Genomic DNA, 23,125 nt, shown 5'->3' with positions numbered 1-23,125 from the left:
GAATTGTAATCATAATCGGCTATAGTAACCGTTTCCAAAAAAAAATAAAATTTTATCTAAAATACTACTTGGCCTTGGAAGATAATATGCGATCTAGTATTCTTATGCATTGTTGATTTCTATTAACAGATCCGTTGCTATTTTTTCCCTCTGAACTGCATAACACATTACCCTTATTGTAGCAAGATTATTGTTGGTGTCGACTCGACTATCATAGGTCACCGGTACAAATCCCTTAGCAACGAGTTGAGATGGAAAAAATCCGTTTTTCTTTAACCAATTTCCAGGAAAGATGAAAAGTTTTTTCTTTACTTGGGAATTTATTTTTCACCTGAATACAATTGGGAAATTAAACAGAGGAGGAAAAAATGGAATGGATGGCAACGATGCTAACTTTGAAATATTCTCCCATCCATTCAAGCAGACAACTTGCAACAAAACACTGGCTGACTGACTACATTACCCACTGACAAGGGACAACATGGAAGAGAAATGGTACATCGTCGACTTAGACAGCGATAAAACGTTGATGGCAACATGATTGAAAATATATTTGCATCAATCCGGGGTAGAAGTGTTCTTTGTTATTTCTAATTCACTAAACGACAATCTGTACCCAATGCACCAATGGCATTGACACTTCACCATCCCGTTGCGGTGGGTTTTAGTAGCTGTGAAGAAAAGTGAATAAAAAAATAGTTCATACATATCAAATTTAAATGTGAATATCTATATAGAAATTTAATATAAAACTAAACACCTTCCTTTGGATTTAAATTGATCAATTAAGAAGTACATTATATTTTCAAAAAAAAAAAACATAATAATAATTAAAGCGCCAAACTGATGACTTTGGTATGCGGTTTCGCCTTCAGATATTAGAACTTGTACTGGTTACATTCGGAATAATGAGCACATTTGGCTTGGAATCGGTGAGCCTGCCAGCATTTAATTTTTCCGCCATATTTACTGTTTCCGCCATATATGTAATAAAGGATTAATGTCATATATCGAATTGATTTTTCGACCATTGATAAAATACAGAAGTATGACAACCATGAAATTATTAGGTTGGGGAAAACGAAATCCATTATTTTATCGGCAGATGGCTGAACTGATAGATTTCTCGTAAAGTATCTATCAAACAATTTCAGATTTATGATCGTTGGAAGGGTGACATTTGTTTGGTTCAGGTGTTAAAAATGGAAGTGAACAAAAAAAATTTTTATACATTTTACATTTTACAGCTTTTTGTTTTTTTTTACAAAGACGAAAATGCAAGCCTAGCGGCTAAAATTGTGAATGGTGTTTATGGTTCCGATACTGCAACAGCCAATTATGTGCAATTTTGGTTTTGTATATTCCGTTCAGGAATTTTTGATGTTAAAGACGGTCTTCGAAAACGTCGATAAAACCGGAGAAACGATCGAAGTTGACCGTCACGTTAGCAGTCGTAACATCGACATAACAAAACAAAGGAGACAAAACGGCCAGAATTGGGGCAGGTACAGGAAGGAGTGGATCAATGGGTCCCTTGGTAAAGATAAAATATATTTTGCAGAGTTAGGTTTAAATCGGACATTCCAATCGCCTGATATTGGATTTATAAATATTAATAATGTTGACCCTTTGTGGGAAAGCTACAGGAGGAGTAGACCGATATTCACCATCTTGAATTTGAACTAAGTTCGGTAAAAATATTACAATGTGAAAAGTTTGGGTGAAATTGGTTACTCTCTTCGAGGGACGGACAGCCGGACGGACATTTGTAAATCGACTCCAAATTGTCTGAAACGGTTTTGGTCCAAGGAAACATGGACCAAATCAATTTTCTATGAGGCACGTTATTGCCTTATCAAAGTGTACATTCCCTCATTAACCACCTTATGGTATAAACATGAAGATATGGTATAAACAGATAGATAATAATTATAAATCTGTATTTCGGTCTTTCAAACAAAAATTAGAAAGATTCGACAAACATTACTCTACTTTGCCTACGGACAGAAACTATATTCCCCATGAATCTTAAAATTTGTTAGTACAATTTGTCAACAAATAAATAAAAAATTGAATTAACATCAATTGGGCAATTATGCTCAAGCGTTATATTTCACATCTTAATTTCTTAACAGACGTAAAGCTAAAGAAAACGGCAATGGCGTTTCAACATTTCTCAAAAGAAACAAAAAATATATATTTTCCTTAATACCCGATTAAAAGGTCAAACAAGGTGTTATGTTTTTTTTTTTTAATTGTTCCCATGGAAAAATGATTAGAAGCAAAACAACAGTTTCCTTATTTCATTTTGTATGTTTTCACTTTCATTTTTCTAGAACGATGAGATTCAGTTATAAAGTAAAGGCATACTGTTTCTAATAATAAGTTATTTACTGGTTTTACTATTTACTATTATTTTTTACAGGATACAAATATATATGAAAAGGTGGAATACAAAACGCACTATATAATAGTTTCCATTTTCCTTGTAGCCCAATTTTGAAATTGACACAAATATTTCCATTTCCAAACCGGAAGGCATTTATCAAAAAACTTCTTGTAATCAAAGAATTTCGCATAAGAGTTCTTTGAAATGTTCCCTCAACACACAAAGTTTCCCGCTTTGAACAGCATCAAACTAATGACTCATCAAATGGTCATTTAAATAGCAAAGATGTAAAAGAGTTTCTTTGTGCCATACTCAAAGCGGACATTTTGATGTTTAGAGTTGACTAGGTAATCTGTCATTCTATTGAGCTTGCCCATACAAGTTTGGTTCACTTCATTAACAGTTGCGGCACACAAGCCTATCCCCCCCTACCCACACACACATAACTGAGAAAGTCTTTTAAACGCCAACGCTGTCATTTTCCCATCCACTTGTTCCCAACATTCCAATAAACTCGAATGAGAAACACTCACCTTTTCCTCCTTGATTACAACTTCCTGAAAGCCTCGAAACGAAAAGAAAATTAATTATCAAAAAATCTTTCATTAATTTTCATAAAGGTAATTTTTAATTTCATGAAACGCCCTCTAAATCTTTTATTTGCTTAATGTGAACTATTCGCTTTGAAATTTCACATTTGTGCAGATGGATGTTGTTGCTTGTCCCGGCTACATGTTTGCCACCAACCTAGCGCATCCCCCGTGGTCCTTTGTCTTCGATACGTTTCTTTGGTTCCATGTTTATTTAGCTTTCTGTTCAACCGGTTGTAATGACGACGATTCCATTTCAAGTTTTCCATGTTTTATTTTGTTTTTGTTAATGGGGTAAAAAGCAGAACAGCAGAAACGAAATGAAAGCAATAAGCAAACATTGCAATTTACTTATAGAAAACCAAAAGAGAAAAGACTCACCTCACCCATTCACCTACTTCTGCAGCTACTGTTTTTCGATTTCTTTCTCCACGACAACCTCCAGCCAGCCAGCCATCCAAACAGTCAGTCAGTCATTATTTAACAACAGCCATACAACTGACATCCTTGTTGCATAAAAAAGGAGGACTCGAATGCAATGGAATGGTTTGAAAGAAACTTCTATCGGTGAATCGGCAAGGTTGGAGTGAAGGAGTGTGAGATGGTGTTATGCGGCAACGGTGGTGAGAGGGACAACGAAGACGACTTTTACATAACCACTTAATCACTAAATGACTCACTGACTGCCAGCATCGTTCAAACAGTGAAACATTGATAAAAGCAAACATCATAAGACATTCATTGAATTGCTGTATACATACATAGATGGATGGATGTATGTATATGGATTGAGGTACTTATGTAGGTCGTCATCAGGTATGTATGTATAATACGTTTTTCAAAGATTCGAGCAAACATATAATGTGTTAGCTACCACAAAATCTAACAGTATCCTTTAATATAATTTTGACAATAAGTCAAAATGTTCCAATGTTTTCCAACCAATAGAGATTTCATTTCCTGTGAAATGTTTCCAGTTTTATAAGGAACCCCATTTCAGTAATTATATGGGATTTTTTATTTGAGAGAGTTTTTTTAAGTTGGACCATTGACAAGTCTTTGAGTTTAAGTTCAACTTCCTGGAAGAAGATATCAGGGAAAGGATAGTTTATGTATTCGAAGAAAATTAGATAATTTGATTTTTTTGACCCTCCCTATCCTTTCCTACTACTACTTTTGAGTGTGGCGACATTGCATTGGCTAATCACTGTATACAAATTAATTTTCAAACGCCTGCAATCGTTCGTTATTAAACATTCATACGGATGACAACTAACATGACTGGGAAAATACGTGAGATTCTATTCAGTGTTGTGTACTTTCTTAATTACCCCTTGCGATGTCATTCGTTGGCCAGGACAAATACCCATTAATGAAGAATAGCGTGGTAACAGTTCACAGTGCACAACACCTAAGATGGCCATCAAAATGGGGGTCGGCACATTTCCAGACTACCTATGTAAGCCTCGTATACGCCCGACATGGCAATGAACAGCTTTTTCCGCTTTCCAATTTCCCTAATGACGAATGACATAAACATTAATGGAGAAAGAGAAGATTACTAATCAAATTATAGGCCTAACGTTAAGATAATGGCGCGTGATACATTTGTGACGGAATATATGACAGCTGTATGTATGTCGGTATGTACGAGCGTTTATGTCTGCTCATCATTCTTCACTCTGTTTGTGCGGAGAAATAGACATGCTACATATAACGAATTTAAAGTCAACATACTGTGCAACTGTGTACATGGATGTCTGTATGTATATCCTGCCACATATATAAGAATATATGTGTAGAAGAATATAGTACTTTATGTACTTCTAAGAGGATGCTGCTGAATTCTCAATAGGCAGAAACATTGTGTTCTTAATTTATATGAAATACGTACTCAAATACATACATCCATACATATACGTATATATGTATGTACAGACGACAACTACTAACAGTCTTTAAGCGTAATAAATGTATGTTGTGAGATATATTGTCATTAAAATCTACTCTGTTGTAACAAACACACATGCTCTCATCCTCCACTTCATAAATATCCATCTAGAGAAAAAAATCGACTCAATTTAAAGGATATTAGAAAAATAATGTGTCTACATATCGAGATTCTATTTAAACAAGTACAAGAAGGGAAGCTGGGCATATCCGTCACAATGTCAACTCTCTAATAGATTTAAAATGAGTTTGCCTCAAAAATCCTTACATTCATGATAAGCTTTAATGACGTTGTAATTTGAAAAGAATTGGATACTTCCTTCACAAGTTGATATTAAATCGGACGAATATGTACTATATGGGAGCTGCTTCTACGGACATGCATAAATTGACTCAAAAGGTGATTTTAAAAGTTTATCCTCAACAGTAATTTGCGTGTTGCACACAACTGCACTAAAATAATTCCCAGTATCACCTTATTGGGGTAAATAATAAAAATAAGAATAGACTTCACGTGTAGATTGTATACCGCCTAGCTAAGATGAGGTAAGAGTAGCAATTAAACGGCTGAAGAATAATAATGCAGCAGGTGTTGATGGATCACCAGCCAAACTATTCAAGACGGGTGGTTAGACGGCTGCAGGAGCATGCAGCAACTGACTGGACACAGGATGGATTCCTCATCCTGTGTCCAGTGCACCAAAAAGGAGACAAGACGATATATGCCAACTATAGAGGAATTAGTCTCTTTCCCATCGCATACAAAGTGCTATCTAGCGTGCTATGTGAACGACTGAAGCCACTGATCAATGATTGGGTCTTATCAATGCGGCTCCAGACCTGACAAATACAGTACAGACCAGATTTTCAGACTGCACCAACTATTGGACAAGACCCACGAAAAAATCCAGCTATTCGTCGACCACAAAGCTGGATTCGACAGCCCAATCCGCTCAGAGGTGTTTAAAGTTATGTATGCGTTCGGCATTCCCATAAAATGCAAAATGTGAACAGAAATGGCACTCTGTACACCAAACATATGCTACTCGACTACACCGACGACATCGTCATAATGGATCGAATATTACGAGCGGTAACAACCACATTTGCACGAATTGAGAAGGAGTCTGCTTAAGTGGGACTGGCAGTAAATGGCGAAAAGACCAAGCTGTACGTCCAGTGGACTCGGTTCAACTGTGGAACTTGTAAACTACACCTTCGAGGTAGTGAACGATTTTATATACCTCGGTGCCGCCATAACAAAACTAATAACATCACCTTTTAAATCCGGAGAAGAATAGTCTTGGCCAACTGATACTCCTATGGTCTGAGTAAGCAATTCAAATGCAATGCTACCTCTCGTCAGACAAAACTCACACTCTACAAGACGCTGATACTACCCGTGCTGTTGTATGGGTCTGAAGCATGAGTACTTGCACAAACAGATGATGCAGCTCTTGGAGTGTTTGAGAGAAACATTCTCCGAAAGATCTATGGACCAAATTTATGTCCGACACTTACGATACGAAAATTTGTCCTTTTGAATAAGCGTCGGACTGAATAAGAAGCTTGCGCGAATATGGGATTCTTGCTACAATTATAACCAGACACAACTTTTTCAACATAAGATTTTTCGACCAGGTTAATCTTTTAATATTATTAAACCACTATGTAGTGGTTTTCACTGGTATTCAATATTATCACAATTTAAAAAATACCTTCACAATGGTGCTTAAAAATCGTATATATAACGCTAACAAACCTAATTTTATAACCACATCCTTTCGGTCGAGTCAACAGAAAAAAACTAAAAAATTGGAAAACAACTATGATATTCTTTATCTACCAACCCCTTCCTTGAGCCACACATTCATCGCTAACCGCCTGTGGACAGAAAAAAAGGAGAGTATTTTTGAAGGATTTGATGCCGAGTTAATGGAATTTAATAAAGCCAAATTCCCAAACTTGTTTCATATTGTTGTCATACTTGATGATGATGATGTTGTTCTCAGTTGGAGTCAGTTGTCCTACGGTCATTCCCTCTGCCATCTGTCTTGACGCTTTCATTCAAAACATTTCATTTCGGTTTAGTTCGGTTCGTTCATTTTTCCCATTTTTTCTCATCTCATTCCTTATGGCGAATAACAGAAACGGACATATTTACTTGTCTTGTCTTACAATTCATGCTGGTTGCATGACTGCCTGCCAGGCTGCCAGCTAAACAGCCATCATAAAAAGGAAACATTATGGAAGGAAGCCAAAGCGAACAATGAACAACCGACGACAACAACAACAAAAAAGTCTTCTCTCAAAGAATGTGAATTGAATGAGTTTTGTTCGCCAAAGGCAACATTTTAAACATCTTTTCTGCTCTGTTCTGCTCATTTTTTGTCGCTGCTGTTGTTTTAATAATCGACATTAAAAAATTTAATAAACGTAATATGAATTATATTGTTTAACCCTTGGAAGTAGCCATTAAAGAGAATATGATGTTAATGACAGGAATAGACAAAAGTGGAACAGTGGCCAGTAAAATCTTGTTAGGGATCCATTAGAATGTATGCGAGCGGTTTCTCGAGCGTCGAATGGACAAACACTTGCCCAAGATTTCTCAAAACTTAAGTAATGAAGGAAGGCCATTACATTTTAGTCTCTCCTCCACTTCAGCTGGCACACTTTATTTAATCATTCGACATTATAATAAAAAGACTAAACTTGAAAAATGTATTCTTCTCTGATTGAGGATATTAACGAACGTGATAATACCTCTCTGGAATGGGATAATAACTTTTTAACTGAGTTATAAACTGAAATAATAATTTTTTTTATATAATGTTGAATTTTTGCTCAGCTCAGTTCAGACAATGTAATTTGGCTTTTTTCTTCTTTACGTTTGAATTTGTTAACTGTTTGTCGGTGTGTTTAGGTTCCCCTCACTAATATCGTGACTACTCTTTATGGTATTCATTGAAAAGTTTTCATGGAAATGTAATTTAATTTTCAATAATGAAATGTGTTCACCTTTTTCAGACAGGTCAATTAACCTAGCAGAATAATAAATAATGAATTTGTTTTGTGGTTGGGTGGTGGTAATATTATTAGATATGTGTTTTTCTATCAGTTTTTTCTCTTTTTTTGAGTCGAGCTGGTGAAGAACACCTTAACATGAAGTCACCCACCATTACGCGACGCGTTTTGCAGTTGGTTAAGCGGCTCATCAGCCATATTGGGCTATGTGGCTTTACAATTGCCAGGGCCAAACCTTAGCTACCGTTCTGATGTATAACGTGTTTCTCCATACATTCCCCACTAATAAATAGTTGTTTTGTATAAAACAAAAAAATGGGATTAAGCCTGACTATTTTGCAAAAACAAAATACAAATGGTATCCCAAATAACCCGCCAAACACTACTGAAGTTGTAGACGAGGCACGGTCATACTGTTTGGTTTATTGCTTTAACTAGCAATACCAACAACAACGTTATGTGCATTCGTCACAAAGTGACGACACATAGCAGTGGGAAATGTGTTGTAGTTGTCTGTACCACGAAGTCAGGCGCCAACGAAACGAACTTCTCATTGGGGTCGCATCGCTGGTAACGTAAGAACTTCGAATTGTCACAAGAGACATTTGGGTTTGAAAGGTTTTTTGTAAAGAAGCTATTAATAGCTTCTGGGGAGAATATCCCAACAAAAAACCAATGGAACTGATGAGGATCAGTGGCGAGATCCGAAACTATAGTCTTCCCTGCCTTACCCCTCGGCGGACAATGCCATACATTCCCCACTAATAAATAGTTGTTTTGTATAAAAACAACAAACTGGGATTAAGCCTGACTATTTTGCAAAAACAAAATACAAATGGTATCCCAAATAGCCAAACACTACATAAAAAAAAAAACTTAAAAGTATTCATCTAATTTGAACATTTGGTATTTTTAACACGTTGACGGACAGTTGCGTCTATAACCGTCAAGTTCAAGTTCACTATGTGACATAACGGCTGTAGCAGCACAAATATATATATATATATATATATATATAAGCCTAGTGTCATGTTTTATATTATATTGTTTCTACTGTCCGTCAACGTGTATTACATTAATATGTACATACATTTTTACCCACCTTAATGTGTTACAAATTTTTTGGGTGTTTCCAATAACATTTTTCCAATTTAAAATGAAATGTTATTAATTTCAAATCAAATATTACGAATTTCAAATGAATTTATTTGAAAGTTGATGGAATTTTATAAATTTCAAATGGAATTTTAGTAATTTCAAATGGAGTTTTTAGAATTCCCAATGGAATTTTACGAATTTCAAATGGAATTCTGCGAATTTCGAAAGGTTCTCTATGAATTACAAATGAAATTCTCGAATTACAATTGAAATGTTATGAATTGCAAATGGAATTCTCGAATTGCAAATTATATGTTGTGAATTACAAATGGAATACTCGAATTACATTTGATATGTTTTGAATAACATGTGAAAAAAGTGTAGTTTATTTCATGCTCTATACTAGGGCAGTTCGGAAACTTCTTAGCCTATCAATGAAAGAGAGTACTTAGTTTTTCAAAAAAAAAAATTATTTTTCAGTATAATCTCCAGAAACTTCAATACACTTAGTCCAAAGCTTTTCTAGCGGTTCTATCCCTGGATTAAAATAGTTTTCCTCAAGGTCTTCAAAATAGTGGTTTAAAACTGTAATTCATTGGAGGTAAAACGCTTGCCAGCAAGGACATTTTTTAGGGAGCAAGTAAAAGTCACTCGGAGCTAAATCAGTAGAATCGTAATTTTAATTCGTTAATTTTAGCCATTGTTAACACACTCTTGCGCGCTGGTGCGTTGCCTTGAGGATTTTTTTTTTTTTGGTAAGCCAGGACGTTATTCTCGAATTTGTACAATTAATTGTTCAAAAATGTTGCAATAGTACTCTGAATTTATTTTTTTACCCTTTTGCAGATAGTCAATCAATAAACTACCTTTGAAGTCCCAAAAAGCCGTTGCCATAACCTAACCAGCCGATTGAACTGTTTTTGCCTTCTTTGGGGCATTTCCTGCAACTTCAGTCCATTGTTTGGATTGTTCTTTTGTATCTGGAGTATATTGATGGATCGATGTCTCAACAATAGTTATGAAACGTCGCTTAAAATCCATTTTATTTCCCTTAAAACGATCCAAACAAGCTGGAGAAATGTTCATTCGTATGCGTTTTTGGTCGACTGTTAAAAAATGCGGCACCCATCTTGCAGAAATCTTTTTCATGTGTAGTTCTTCTTGCAAAATTAAATGGAGATGCCCATGATATTAGTAATTTCAAGCATTTTTATTCGTCGACCCGCCTTTTTGTAATTAATATCCGTTTACATTCCAATTCAAAATCAGAGAAAATAGTTTTGTATATTCCAATTAAATAGTTTTATGCGTTTCCCAATGCTTGATTTTAATACATATTTATATTTATTTTTGATTAATAATTTTATATTTGCATCGCTATGTCAGTAACAAGTCCTCGTCATTTTATATGTTTTGAAATTTATACTTACTTTTTTAGAAATCATTATACTTACGTCCCATATCACACATAAACTTCGACAAAATCATAAAAATTAATTAGAACACATATTTTTTTTAATAATTTTTTGATATGATCCTTTTTCATAGCTCATATTTATTTTTAGTAGATATATGAATTTATTTGTTTTTCTTTTCTTATATCTCATTTTGGGGTTTTATATGTCATTCATTCTTTTGTATTTCATTTGGGGTTTTCTTGTTGTTTTTGTTGTTCATAATCAAAAAGTCTTTTTTATATATATTACCTTAAATATAAAATACGAATATAGTCTAAACAATTTAATATTATTTATTTAAGTGGTATGTGGTTGTTGTTGTTGTTCATGATTTTCATTATATTAGTAGTTCGCAGTAGTTGTAGTAGTAGAGTACATTTGTATTGGTATTCAAGTTGCCATTCAAAATATAAAAAAAAACTATCAACAATCATACAAACGCTACAAATTCACTCACTACACACGCACATTCTCACATACATTAAAGCTCATAGCTTTCGTTCGTTCGTCGACCGGCCGGTCGATTGGTAGGTAGGTCTAGAAGGCAATCCTGTGATTGAATTTGTAGGATTGCGTATGACTGTTTTTTTCTTTGTGTTGCTATACATTACTTATACGCTACATAGTGTGTATGTGTGATGTTTTTGTTTGTTTGTTTGCTTATTTGGGAGTAACGTCCAGGGTATGCGGAGGTGTTTTATTCACACAATTACAATTACTGACTATACAGAATGTTGAGATTATTTTTTTGTTTGTTTGTTGTTGTTGTTGTTGTTTTCATTTCTATATACATTTCAATGCCACAAAACAGAGTTGTATATACATCCATATCCATACATATATAAATACAGGCTTACTAACTATACATACATACATGTAAATATAATGATGATTGTATAATAATAACAATGAGAATAATAATGATGATGATGATGGTGATATATAATACAATAATGATGATAATAATCATTTGTATACATATATGTATAATCATTAATCAATAACATATTTAATATGTAACAAAATTTGTTCGCCTTGCTTTAACCGAATGTCCACTTTATTGTACGAAGCACCACTACACAGGATGAGCAAATATGACAAGTTAATAAGTTATCGAAATATTGTGCCTATATTAATACATTTTAAAATCATAAAGTCCATTAACATTTATTTGATGTTAAGAAGCCAGGAAGGGGGAGCTCTGTAGTTCACTGAGCTTCTACCTTCCTTCATTGTCTCTTCCAAAGCAATCTCAACACAACATCAAAATGATACATTCGTTAAAATTTGAACTGTGATGAACTACACTTTTGGAACTTTTTTTCCCAAAACCAGTAAGGTTACTATAGGGTCTAGCATGTTCGACACTGCCTTCTGTTATCTGTATTTACATATTTCTCTTTGTGATTCTTTATTGTTATTTTCAACTGTCCGATTGTTTTTGTCTGCGTTTCACTTTATTTTTTTCTCTGTACAACAAATTGAATTGAATGAATGAGAAGCGCAGCAATGAATGACCGACTGAATGGAATGTTGAAGTGTTTGGGATTTGGATGCTTCGTTGAATATGTACAAATGATAATTAGCGTTCAGGGAATAGTAGTGGCGATGACGAGATGGACATGGACGAGAATGTGAATGTGGATGTGAACGTGAGCATTGGCTATGATATTGAATTTAAGTTTGACTGGGCATTTCTTTGTTTGGCTAAATACAAAAATAACCGGAATATAGAATGATGTGTATATATTTGTATCGGTGAATGTTTATGAAAATCTAATTAAATACAAAAGTTTATTATACGAAAAATATTCCAAAGACACGTAAGCAGTATTATTCACACTTTTGTACACACACACAATAACAAACATACTCTTCGCAATTCACCAATCGTTTATTGTCCTCTGACACGCTCGACAAAATTTGTGTGTGACCATTCAGCAACCTTGCAACTGTTTCCAAACATGTCAAAAAACCGACAGTCACCAGACATCAGGCCATAACATACACAAAACCTTATCCTTGGTTTACAAAATAAATAATAATAACAACAACAACACAAGCACAAACAACAACATTCAACGTTTCAATGTCATTGGCTGTTGTTAAGGAATGTCTATAAGGTCATATATGTTAATTATAGTATGATACGGTGTTCTAAAGACCAAAAAACAAAGGTGTTTTAATATTTCTATCATCATTCCAAGGCAGACATGGACGTTATGTGGTAAAATTGTTTTCTAAACTGAAGATTACATATTTGAAAATAGATTTTACGTTGCTATCCTGATTTAAATCACTACAACAAAAATCTGCTTTAAAAATTACTGTTTCTAGAGTGAAACAAATGTCGAATCTTGCAGATGCAATTCCGCATCATCTGCGACATACAAGTTATCAACATGCGACCTCTGTAATAGGGCAGATAGAGGGCATAAATGTTATAGATGACAGCCAGTTAAAATCGATGATTGTCATCTAAAAAAGAGGACGTATGGTCACCTTACCAATATGCCAGATGAGCCGCTTAACCAACGGCGAAACGCGTCGTCTGAGCGGTACTTGTTTAAGATATTTAAACATCAATTTTTTTTAAACATCATTATGTTTGGCAAACAAATTTACTGGTTTTAATTTTCGGGAAAATGTTTTTTTTCTACTCGATTGCACTGCTTTTTTATCCCGGCAATCGTAAGTTCTATTTACTTTTTGTTTTTTGTTTGCTATACATATTTATATAATAAGATGCCAAAATTAATTATGTTTGTCTTTGGAAAAGACAATAAATGTTAATTTTCAATTAATTTTAATAAAATTAAATAATTAATGAGTTTTTTGTCGGCCATTTCCTAATGAGATTTTCTCAGTCAAGCTGAATAAGAAAAATACCTGCTGATGGTTGCAAAAAAGCAAAAGGCAGACTCAACAACAAACAATGCCATTAACTGCAATTCATGTTTCTTTTTGTCTTTGTCTTTGACGTTATTTTTGTGTGTTTCTATTTGTTCCCAGTTCAACCAACAGATGGCTGTGATATTATCCACATTCCACTTTATGCTTGGAAAACTCATTAAAATAACAATTTTTAGCAGTTAACTAGTTTCAATTTTGCAAACTAATGCAAATAATTAAGGAAACGTTGTTGGAATGATGTCAGAAATTGTTTGCAGAAACGACATTTGAAATGTAAATTATGTAATGAAATTCCTTAGAAAAAATCGGTCATTAATTTATGTTTTGTTTTTCTCTTCTAATTAGTATTAATTTGATTTTATAGATGGAATTAAATTTTCCCATAAAATATTCATTAATATTATGAAATATTTTTAATACATTTTTTCATAACTAATTGAAAATAATAATTATCCTCGTTTAATAGTATTATAAATTAATAAAACGAAAATACATATACACATACATATATTTTTTAACAAATTCCCCTCCATGGCAAGTTAACACATAAGTACGCAGAACAATCACCCATACAAATGCACACACATACGCGTATTTCATGTCACATAGTAACATTCATTTAATTTGTCATTGATGTTATTGTTATTGTTTGTAATTAACACAAATCCAATAAATTCATTTGAGAACAGTATTAAATTGCCATGTTCAAAACCCACAGATGGTTGGGCCGTTCACATTCCCCTCACCAAACAAACCTATTGGAACATGATAACGCAATCGAGTCCTGCAATTACGCCTACACATTGTCTGTCCATCCAGCCAAACAATACATATACCGCCGCGCCTCCTTTACTTTTACACAAAACAAACATAAATCCAATTCCAAATAACAACAATAATGACTTTTTCCCTTTTACAGCAACAAAATCAAACAATTTGCGAATAAAAAAAAAATCGAAAAAAAACTAAAAGAATTAATTTACATAAATTTATTTTAATTATATTGAAATGAACAGATATCGAATTGCAAAACAAAAACAAATTTAATGCCTGGCCAGGCAAGGCAATGCAATGACAACAACAATTTAAAACATTTGTCAGTCGTTTTAATTGGTTGCAAAACATATTACGAATATGTTATGTTTTCATATTGAATACGACACAAAGTCATAAAATCATAAAATTTATAATCGCAGTCGAAAGGAGAGGGATGGAATGTTGGCAATGTGACAACATTGTCGTTTTAACGTTAACCCTGATGACGCCAGATCAGTTATATTTCAGTAAAATCTAATATTTAAATGATTTTATAATTAATTTAGATTTTTTGTGAAAAAAATAAAATTTTACTTCTTGTGGATTTTTGTTTTGGCTCTAGGTCAATTGAAAAAAAAAAAAAAAAAAAAAAAAACTCGTTGTTTATTTTTTTCTTTTTTGTTTTATTTTTATTTTCCAATATTTCGACTGTCTTCGGCAGTCATCTTCAGGGAAATACTACAAAACATACAAATATTTTAAAGGTATAGACTTAATTGTATTGCACAGATCTTACTTTTATGAGAAAAGCAACCGATTTTCATCACCGTCTATGCTAAACTAAGTTTTTCTTTTTTCTCGTCTGTGCTTATGAACTATGTTTCTATAAATATGTGCACAGTGGTCCGTGTCAGTCTTATAATTCATTCTTCTATCGTTAGGTACATTAATTATGTTTAACATTTCTAATGTGAATCGTCGTTTATAATTATTTTCTTGTGTCAATATGTCCACGTCTTTAAAATTCGGTGTATGTCCAGTTTTTGTGCAATGTGCAGCAAGCGCCGTTTTTTGCTCTAAAGGTTTGTCTGAATTTTGATCTGACTTATGTCCAGAAAGTCTAGTCTTGAGTTTAGTTTTTGTTGTACCAACATATACCTTTTGGCATACGTTGGATTTGTCCCCATTACATTTTATCTTATACACTACATTGCATTTGTCTTCCTTTTTAATTTTTGATTTTATTTTGCTGAACAGGCTATTGACGGTATTCTTCGATTTTAAGGCTAATTGATAATTGTTCTTGTCATATATATTGGAATTACGTAATCTCTCAGACAGTCCAGGTATATAAGTCAATGTTTTGTATGATTTTTCCTCTTCTTTCTTCTTTCCGTTCTTGTGATTGGATGTTTTTAGTAATTCGTCAATAGTTCTCTGTGGGAAATCATTTTTCCTCAGTATATTACGTATCCTTTCTTTGTTCTTTTGGTGGAATTGTTCGTCGCTAATATCAAGTACTCTGTTGATGAAGTTTGTGGCCGTATTTATTTTTATTCGTCTAGGGTGCTTAGAGTAAAAGTTTATTAATCGTCCAGATGCGGTGGGCTTTTGGTACCAATCTATTGTTAGTTTTTGGCCCTGTCGGATTATTATTGCGTCAAGATAAGGCAATTTTTCGTTTTCTTCCAATTCGTGCGTAAATTGCACATGTTTGTCAAAGGAGTTCAGGATATTTAATGTATTCTCGATCTCTGTTCTTTTCACTATGCAAAGTATATCGTCTACATATTTCGTAACTAATTTTGGTTTATTTGTCAATTTCTCCATTGAAGCGTCCAATAACTCCTCCATTACTATATCTGCAATAATCGGTGACGCTGGAGAGCCCATTGGAAGTCCTTTTCGCTGTTCGTACACCTTGTCCTCATATATGAAATATCTTGAGTCTTTTATACAAAGAGTCAATATTTCGATGAAGAGGTCCTGTGGTATTTTTGTGTATTCCTTAATTATGTTCCATTTTTCGGTGATTGTCCTCAATGCTAAATTTATAGGTATACTAGGAAATAGCGAGATAACGTCAAATGATAGTAGAAATTTTTCTTTTCATTTCAACGGCGTCTTTAATGTTATATATAGAATCTTTAGTTAAATTCTTTAAAATATCCACTATGTATTTTGAGAGCTCATATGTTGGGGAGTTAATGGATGAGCATATTGGTCTAAGTGGTATTCCTTCCTTATGTATTTTGGGTAGTCCGTAAATTCGTGGTGCAATTGCTGTGTATGTCATTATTTTGTTTTTCTCATATATATTTAAAATGTTCATACCGTATAATTTTTCGGTAAGCTTATTATTTTTGTTTTGTAAATTAGATGTTGGGTCCCGTTTTAATCTTTTATATGTACACATGTCTCGTAATATATCCTTCATTTTTGTTCCATAGTCGTTTTTGTACATAGCCACTGTTTTTCCCACCTTTATCCTTTCAATATTAAAACATCTTTGTTTTGTTTCAAAAATTGTTTTGTCACCCACTGTGTCAACATCACATATCTCTTATACACAAGTTTGTCCGTTGAAGTGGTCGTCAATTAAGAGAAATTTTATATCCTATCTTCTTTGTTACTCAAAATGTACGCATATGCTCTCTGCTATTATCTAATAAAGGGAATGTTGTTTTTGTTGTTGGACATGCATATTTTGGTCCCAACATGAAGCCACTAACATCGTTAGGTATGTTTGTGTTATGTTGTTTGTAACACAAACATACCTATTCGATGTTCAGTTGCTTCTATGTTGGGACCAAAATATGCATGTCTCAACAACAAAAACAACATTCCCTTTATTAGACGTAATAGCAGAGAGCGAAATGCGTACAAACATTGAGTAACAAAGAAGATCAGGAAAACGCGAAATAAAACTAGTCATCTAATTGATGCCACTTACAAACAAACTTTATAAGAGATAAGATGATAATTGACACAGTGGGTAGAACAAAACAATTTTTGAAACAAAACAAAGATGTTTTAATATTGAATGCAGATAAAGGGGGAAAAACAGTGGCTATGTACAAAAACGACTATGGAACAAAAATGAAGGATATATTACGAGACATGTGTACATATAAAAGATTAAAACGGGACCCATCTAATTTACAAAACAAAAATAATAAGCTTACCGAAAAATTATACGGTATGAACATTTTAAATATATATGAGAAAAACAAAATAATGACATACACAGCAATTGCACCACGAATTTACGGACTACCCAAAATACATAAGGAAGGAATACCACTTAGACCAATATGCTCATCCATTAACTCCCCAACATATGAGCTCTCAAAATACATAGTGGATATTTTAAAGAATTTAACTAAAGATTCTATATATAACATTAAAGACGCCGTTGAAATGAAAAGAAAAATTAAAGATATAAAGGTTGACGAAGACGAAGTTCTACTATCCATTGACGTTATTTCCTAGTATACCTATAAATTTAGCATTGAGAACAATCACGGAAAAAAGGAACATAATTAAAAAAAAATACACAAAACTACCACAGGACATCTTCATCGAAATATTGACTCTTTGTATAAAAAAAAACTCAACATATTTCATATATGAGGACCAGGTATAGGAATAACGAAAAGGACTACCAATGGGCTCTCCAGCATCGCCGATTATTGCAGATATACTAATGGAGGAGTTATTGGACGCTTCAATGGTGAAAAGAACAGAGATCGAGAATACATTAAATATCCTGAACTCCTTTGACAAACATGTGCAATTTACGCACGAATTGGAAGAAAACGAAAAATTGCCTTATCTTGACGCAATAATAATCCGACAGGGCCAAAAACTAACAATAGATTGGTACCAAAAGCCCACCGCATCTGGACGATTAATAAACTTTTACTCTAAGCACCCTAGACGAATAAAAATAAATACGGCCACAAACTTCATCAACAGAGTACTTGATATTAGCGACGAACAATTCCACCAAAAGAACAAAGAAAGGATACGTAATATACTGAGGAAAAATGATTTCCCACAGAGAACTATTGACGAATTACTAAAAACATCCAATCACAAGAACGGAAAGAAGAAAGAAGAGGAAAAAGCATACAAAACATTGACTTATATACCTGGACTGTCTGAGAGATTACGTAATTCCAATATATATGACAAGAACAATTATCAATTAGCCTTAAAATCGAAGAATACCGTCAATAGCCTGTTCAGCAAAATAAAATCAAAAATTAAAAAGGAAGACAAATGCAATGTAGTGTATAAGATAAAATGTAATGGGGACAAATCCAACGTATGCCAAAAGGTATATGTTGGTACAACAAAAACTAAACTCAAGACTAGACTTTCTGGACATAAGTCAGATCAAAATTCAGACAAACCTTTAGAGCAAAAAACGGCGCTTGCTGCACATTGCACAAAAACTGGACATACACCGAATTTTAAAGACGTGGACATATTGACACAAGAAAATAATTATAAACGACGATTCACATTAGAAATGTTAAACATAATTAATGTACCTAACGATAGAAGAATGAATTATAAGACTGACACGGACCACTGTGCACATATTTATAGAAACATAGTTCATAAGCACAGACGAGAAAAAAGAAAAACTTAGTTTAGCATAGACGGTGATGAAAATCGGTTGCTTTTCTCATAAAAGTAAGATCTGTGCAATACAATTAAGTCTATATCTTTAAAATATTTGTATGTTTTGTAGTATTTCCCTGAAGATGACTGCCGAAGACAGTCGAAATATTGGAAAATAAAAATAAAACAAAAAAGAAAAACATAAACAACGAGTTTTTTTTTTTTTTTCAATTGACCTAGAGCCAAAACAAAAATCCACAAGAATTAACATATCACAGGTCAACAATAACAACAACAACAATAAAATTTTACTATAAAATTACGAATGTATAACAAACAATTCCTTTGAAAGGTACGGTATTAATTCGGTAAAATCTATAGCAGCGGTAGCAAAATTGAGGATTAATATAAATAATTTAAAAAGTCAAATTCGGCATTTCAATGAGGATATTTAAATTAAAATTCAAACAAGCCGAAGAACACCCCTATATATATTTTACATTTTTTTTTCAAAGAATCTACTAAACTACCAGAACACCCACATATCATATAGAGATATGTAAATATCTCTTGATATATATATGGGCAATATTGCCAATTTTTTAACATAGCTGAAGCGGAGGTTCACCCCTTTATAACTCGCGAACTACTTAAGTATATGAAAAAAAGTGAATAGTTTTGAGTTAATTGATCTGTCGTTGCAAACTGTTCATGATATTGACCTCCAAACTTTATTTTGGTGGAAGCTGTGTGTACTTTAATGTAAAAAAATGTGTAAAAACAGGTTGAGGCGAACTAGTTTTTTTATGTTCTCTATCGATTTGTGACTAAACCACTCATTGCACGGTCTGCGTGTCAAAAGAAAACTAGAAGCCAACATAATGGGGACTACACCCCTTATGTATCATTTTTCAAAATTTTAACTGCATCTACCTTTAAATGATGTTGACATTTTGAAGCTCAATTTTGAGTGTTTTTTTAATTTTACTTCTAGCTTTAATACGCAAACAGGAATTTCTAAAAATCGATTATAAGATTATTGTAGTCGCGAATCTGCGTAATTTGATATGTATTTTGTGTATGTAGTATGCACAGCTTCAGAGTAATACTCATCCGAAGGTGTGAATTTTGTGCGATCAAATTTCTAAAAAACCTATTTTTCGGGCCAAATTTTTAGATCTGTCAACTGAATGATATGGGTACCCGCGATCAATAAGGTTTTTTACGTTTCGGATGATATAAAATCTTCTTCGTGAAAATCCATCTACTAGAACGGCGGGAACTGGCCTTCCAAAAACACGAAATTTGGCAAAAAATGTTTTTGAAAATATCGCGGATTTATTTGCGTTTTCTGTGTATCATTTGCGCTTCAATAAATGACCTCAAATGGATTTTGATCTTTTTCGAAAAGAGAACTTTAAAACCTTCAGCCGAAAGAGAGATGTACGCAATTTATCTCAAAAATAGATTGTGCTGGCACATCCATGGTTCTTAATGGACCACATTGAAATCGGTATAGATCGATGTATTTTTTTAGGGTGCACACCGAAATCGGATGCGCGTTAATGGCATATGGAGTTTTTGGAAATTATTCGCGTTTTACGATTTTTAGGATACTTCAATGTAACGTGTGGCACATCTTAGCCGTCAAATGAAATTTCGCAAAATATATATGGATTGGAAGATAAACTTCAGTACTTCCTGGAAACCGCATGCGCATCAAATGATTTTGAGAATTACGCGATTTAGACGCAATTTAAAATGTATATTTCATAATATTATTTTATTTTAAGATTTATTCCTATTTATAGAATTCTAAGATTTATAGGAAGGGTCTTGATATAATCCGAAAGGCGTATACTTATACACAAAAAGTGATTATTAATATATATGTCAATTTTCGGCGAAATTCGGGTAAAATAGCAGAATGACCCCAACATTTTTTTCTGAAATTTCTTGTATACAATTAAAAAAATAAATATGATGACATTATTTCTTCGAACCAAAAACAAATATTTTTCCTCAATATCTTGTTTTGTTGTCGCTTTGATTTAGAAACCACTACACGGACTTGTGTGATTTTGATATTATTTGATTCATCATGGTGTTTTTAAATTATTTTTTAGGTGTATGTATGTCATTAATATATTGAATATATTGACGTAATCTCCTACATTTTTATTATTTTTCTCATATTTCGCGAAAATGTGCAACTTTTTCGCGATTATTATAATATATTCATATACTTATTTTACGGAGGAAGATATATATTAACGCTTTTGGTCAATATAATAAACGGCGTAATTTTAAGATTTTTTTCTTATGCCCAAAATTAAAACCTCGATAACTTTTGCGCGCATCAACCAAAAATTTGATCGCGAACGGTTTCGGAGTCAGAACATTTTTTTCTATATGTGTACCAAAAATCATTGATGTGTCACAAAAACAAAAAAGCTGATTTTTTGAAAATGGAATATTAAAAAATTGGCAATATTGCCCATATATAGATATATTATATATATACAAATCCCTCAACACATTCAATTTTACTGATGACTCCTTACTACTCTCAATTTACTATGTAGTTTATGCTTATTTATTTTTTATTCCCTTCTTTCATTTTGCGGTTTAAAACACTTTCATGTTTAAAAATTATTGCACATCAGGCTATTTTTTTTAAATTTCCAAAAATAAAAATGTACTGCCATGGGCAAGGCGAACATTTGTAAAATTTATGCAAATCTAAGCAATCAAGTGTGCCATTTTCTTACCATTATGAATGTTAAAGTATTAGTAAAATATTTTCAAATTTTTGTTTAACACTCTTAAAGGATTTTCCATTTATTTACACAATGTTATGTACTTTGTAATGCAAAATTGTGTAAGAAAATCAATTCCAGAAAAGTAAATCACAAAACAATATATATATATATATTTATATATATATACATATACATTATATATATATATATACATATATATATTTTATATATATATATATATATATTACTTTATGTTACAGGGAGTTATTTACATGCTCAGTTTATATTCTTTAATTGAAATAAATAAAAATACGAAAATAACAAACAAAAAATAATCAAATGCATATTCAAATATTGGAAAAATATCGAATAACAAACAAATTGTTAAACAGTATATAAAATTCATTTTTAAAGACATTGCAAGGTAAGGTAAACTTTACAATATAAATGGAGAATGAAACACTTTCCACAGACATAGCTCTTATCATAAGGCTTACAAAGGAAAATTCAAAATTACAAAGAATTGTTTTTAGTAACGAATGTTAATTTTATCATGAACTAAAAAATGTTTCTATGGTTAAATAATCTGCAAGGCTAGAGGGGATAACTTAAATTTGAAATGGTGTAAACTTTTCGCTTCCAAATGATCAAAACAAAAAAAATGAGTTTAAAAAAACACTTCAATACGAATACATATATAAATAAATATTTTTTGAAAGCTCAGATCAGAAAAATAGTATACGGTATGCTTATAATCAACACCGGTTATAACGAACTGTTTTTTATAGCTAACATATTTCTTGGTCCCGTAGTTTTAAGACATATTTATACCCTCAGCCATATGGCTAATGAGGGAGGGTATATATACTTTGATACGGTAAAAAATGTACCTTATCGAAACATTGGACAATTTTGAGTCGATTTACAAACGTCCGTCCGTATGTCTGTCTGGCCGGTTTGTGCTTAACTAATAATAACTCTCTGCACATCGTAACATTTCTACCAAACTTTCTTCATGTTCAAAAATGAGGAATATCAATATCCTTCTGGTACCTCCCCCAATGGAATTTCCGATTTGAACCAAACTTTATTCAACATATTATCTTTATTAAATCTAAGCAATGTCCGAAGATGTGACCCATTGGTCCGCTCCTTCTGGCACCTCCCACACAAATGGTCAACATTTTCAATATTTATAAGTCTAATATGAGGCGAATGAAATGTCAGATTTTAAACAAACTGTCCACAACCTATTATATTTACCATGTATAGATCAAGACCGAAGGTAGGAACCATCTGCCCTCTCCTCAATATTATATAAAACTGTAAATTTTATTTGAAGCGAATGGAATAACCGATTTCATCAGCATTTAATCCGAAACCGGTTTGACCGCCTGTGTGAAACTCCGAAGACTTCGGCAAACCATACAAATGTTTATCAAAGGAAAAAAGAGAATCAGCTAAAGTATTGTCAGAAATGACACAAACCCTACCAGTTTCTAAAGGATTGGATATGGTTTCTTCTAAGCCCCTGTTTTGTCTTACCTTGGA

The sequence above is a fragment of the Musca vetustissima genome, unplaced genomic scaffold, assembly GCF_032173495.1.
Source record: "Musca vetustissima isolate MV318-11 ecotype Yass unplaced genomic scaffold, APGP_CSIRO_Mvet_v1 utg13749, whole genome shotgun sequence".
In the NCBI taxonomy this organism is placed as follows: domain Eukaryota; kingdom Metazoa; phylum Arthropoda; class Insecta; order Diptera; family Muscidae; genus Musca; species Musca vetustissima.
This window is presented reverse-complemented; position numbering follows the sequence as displayed.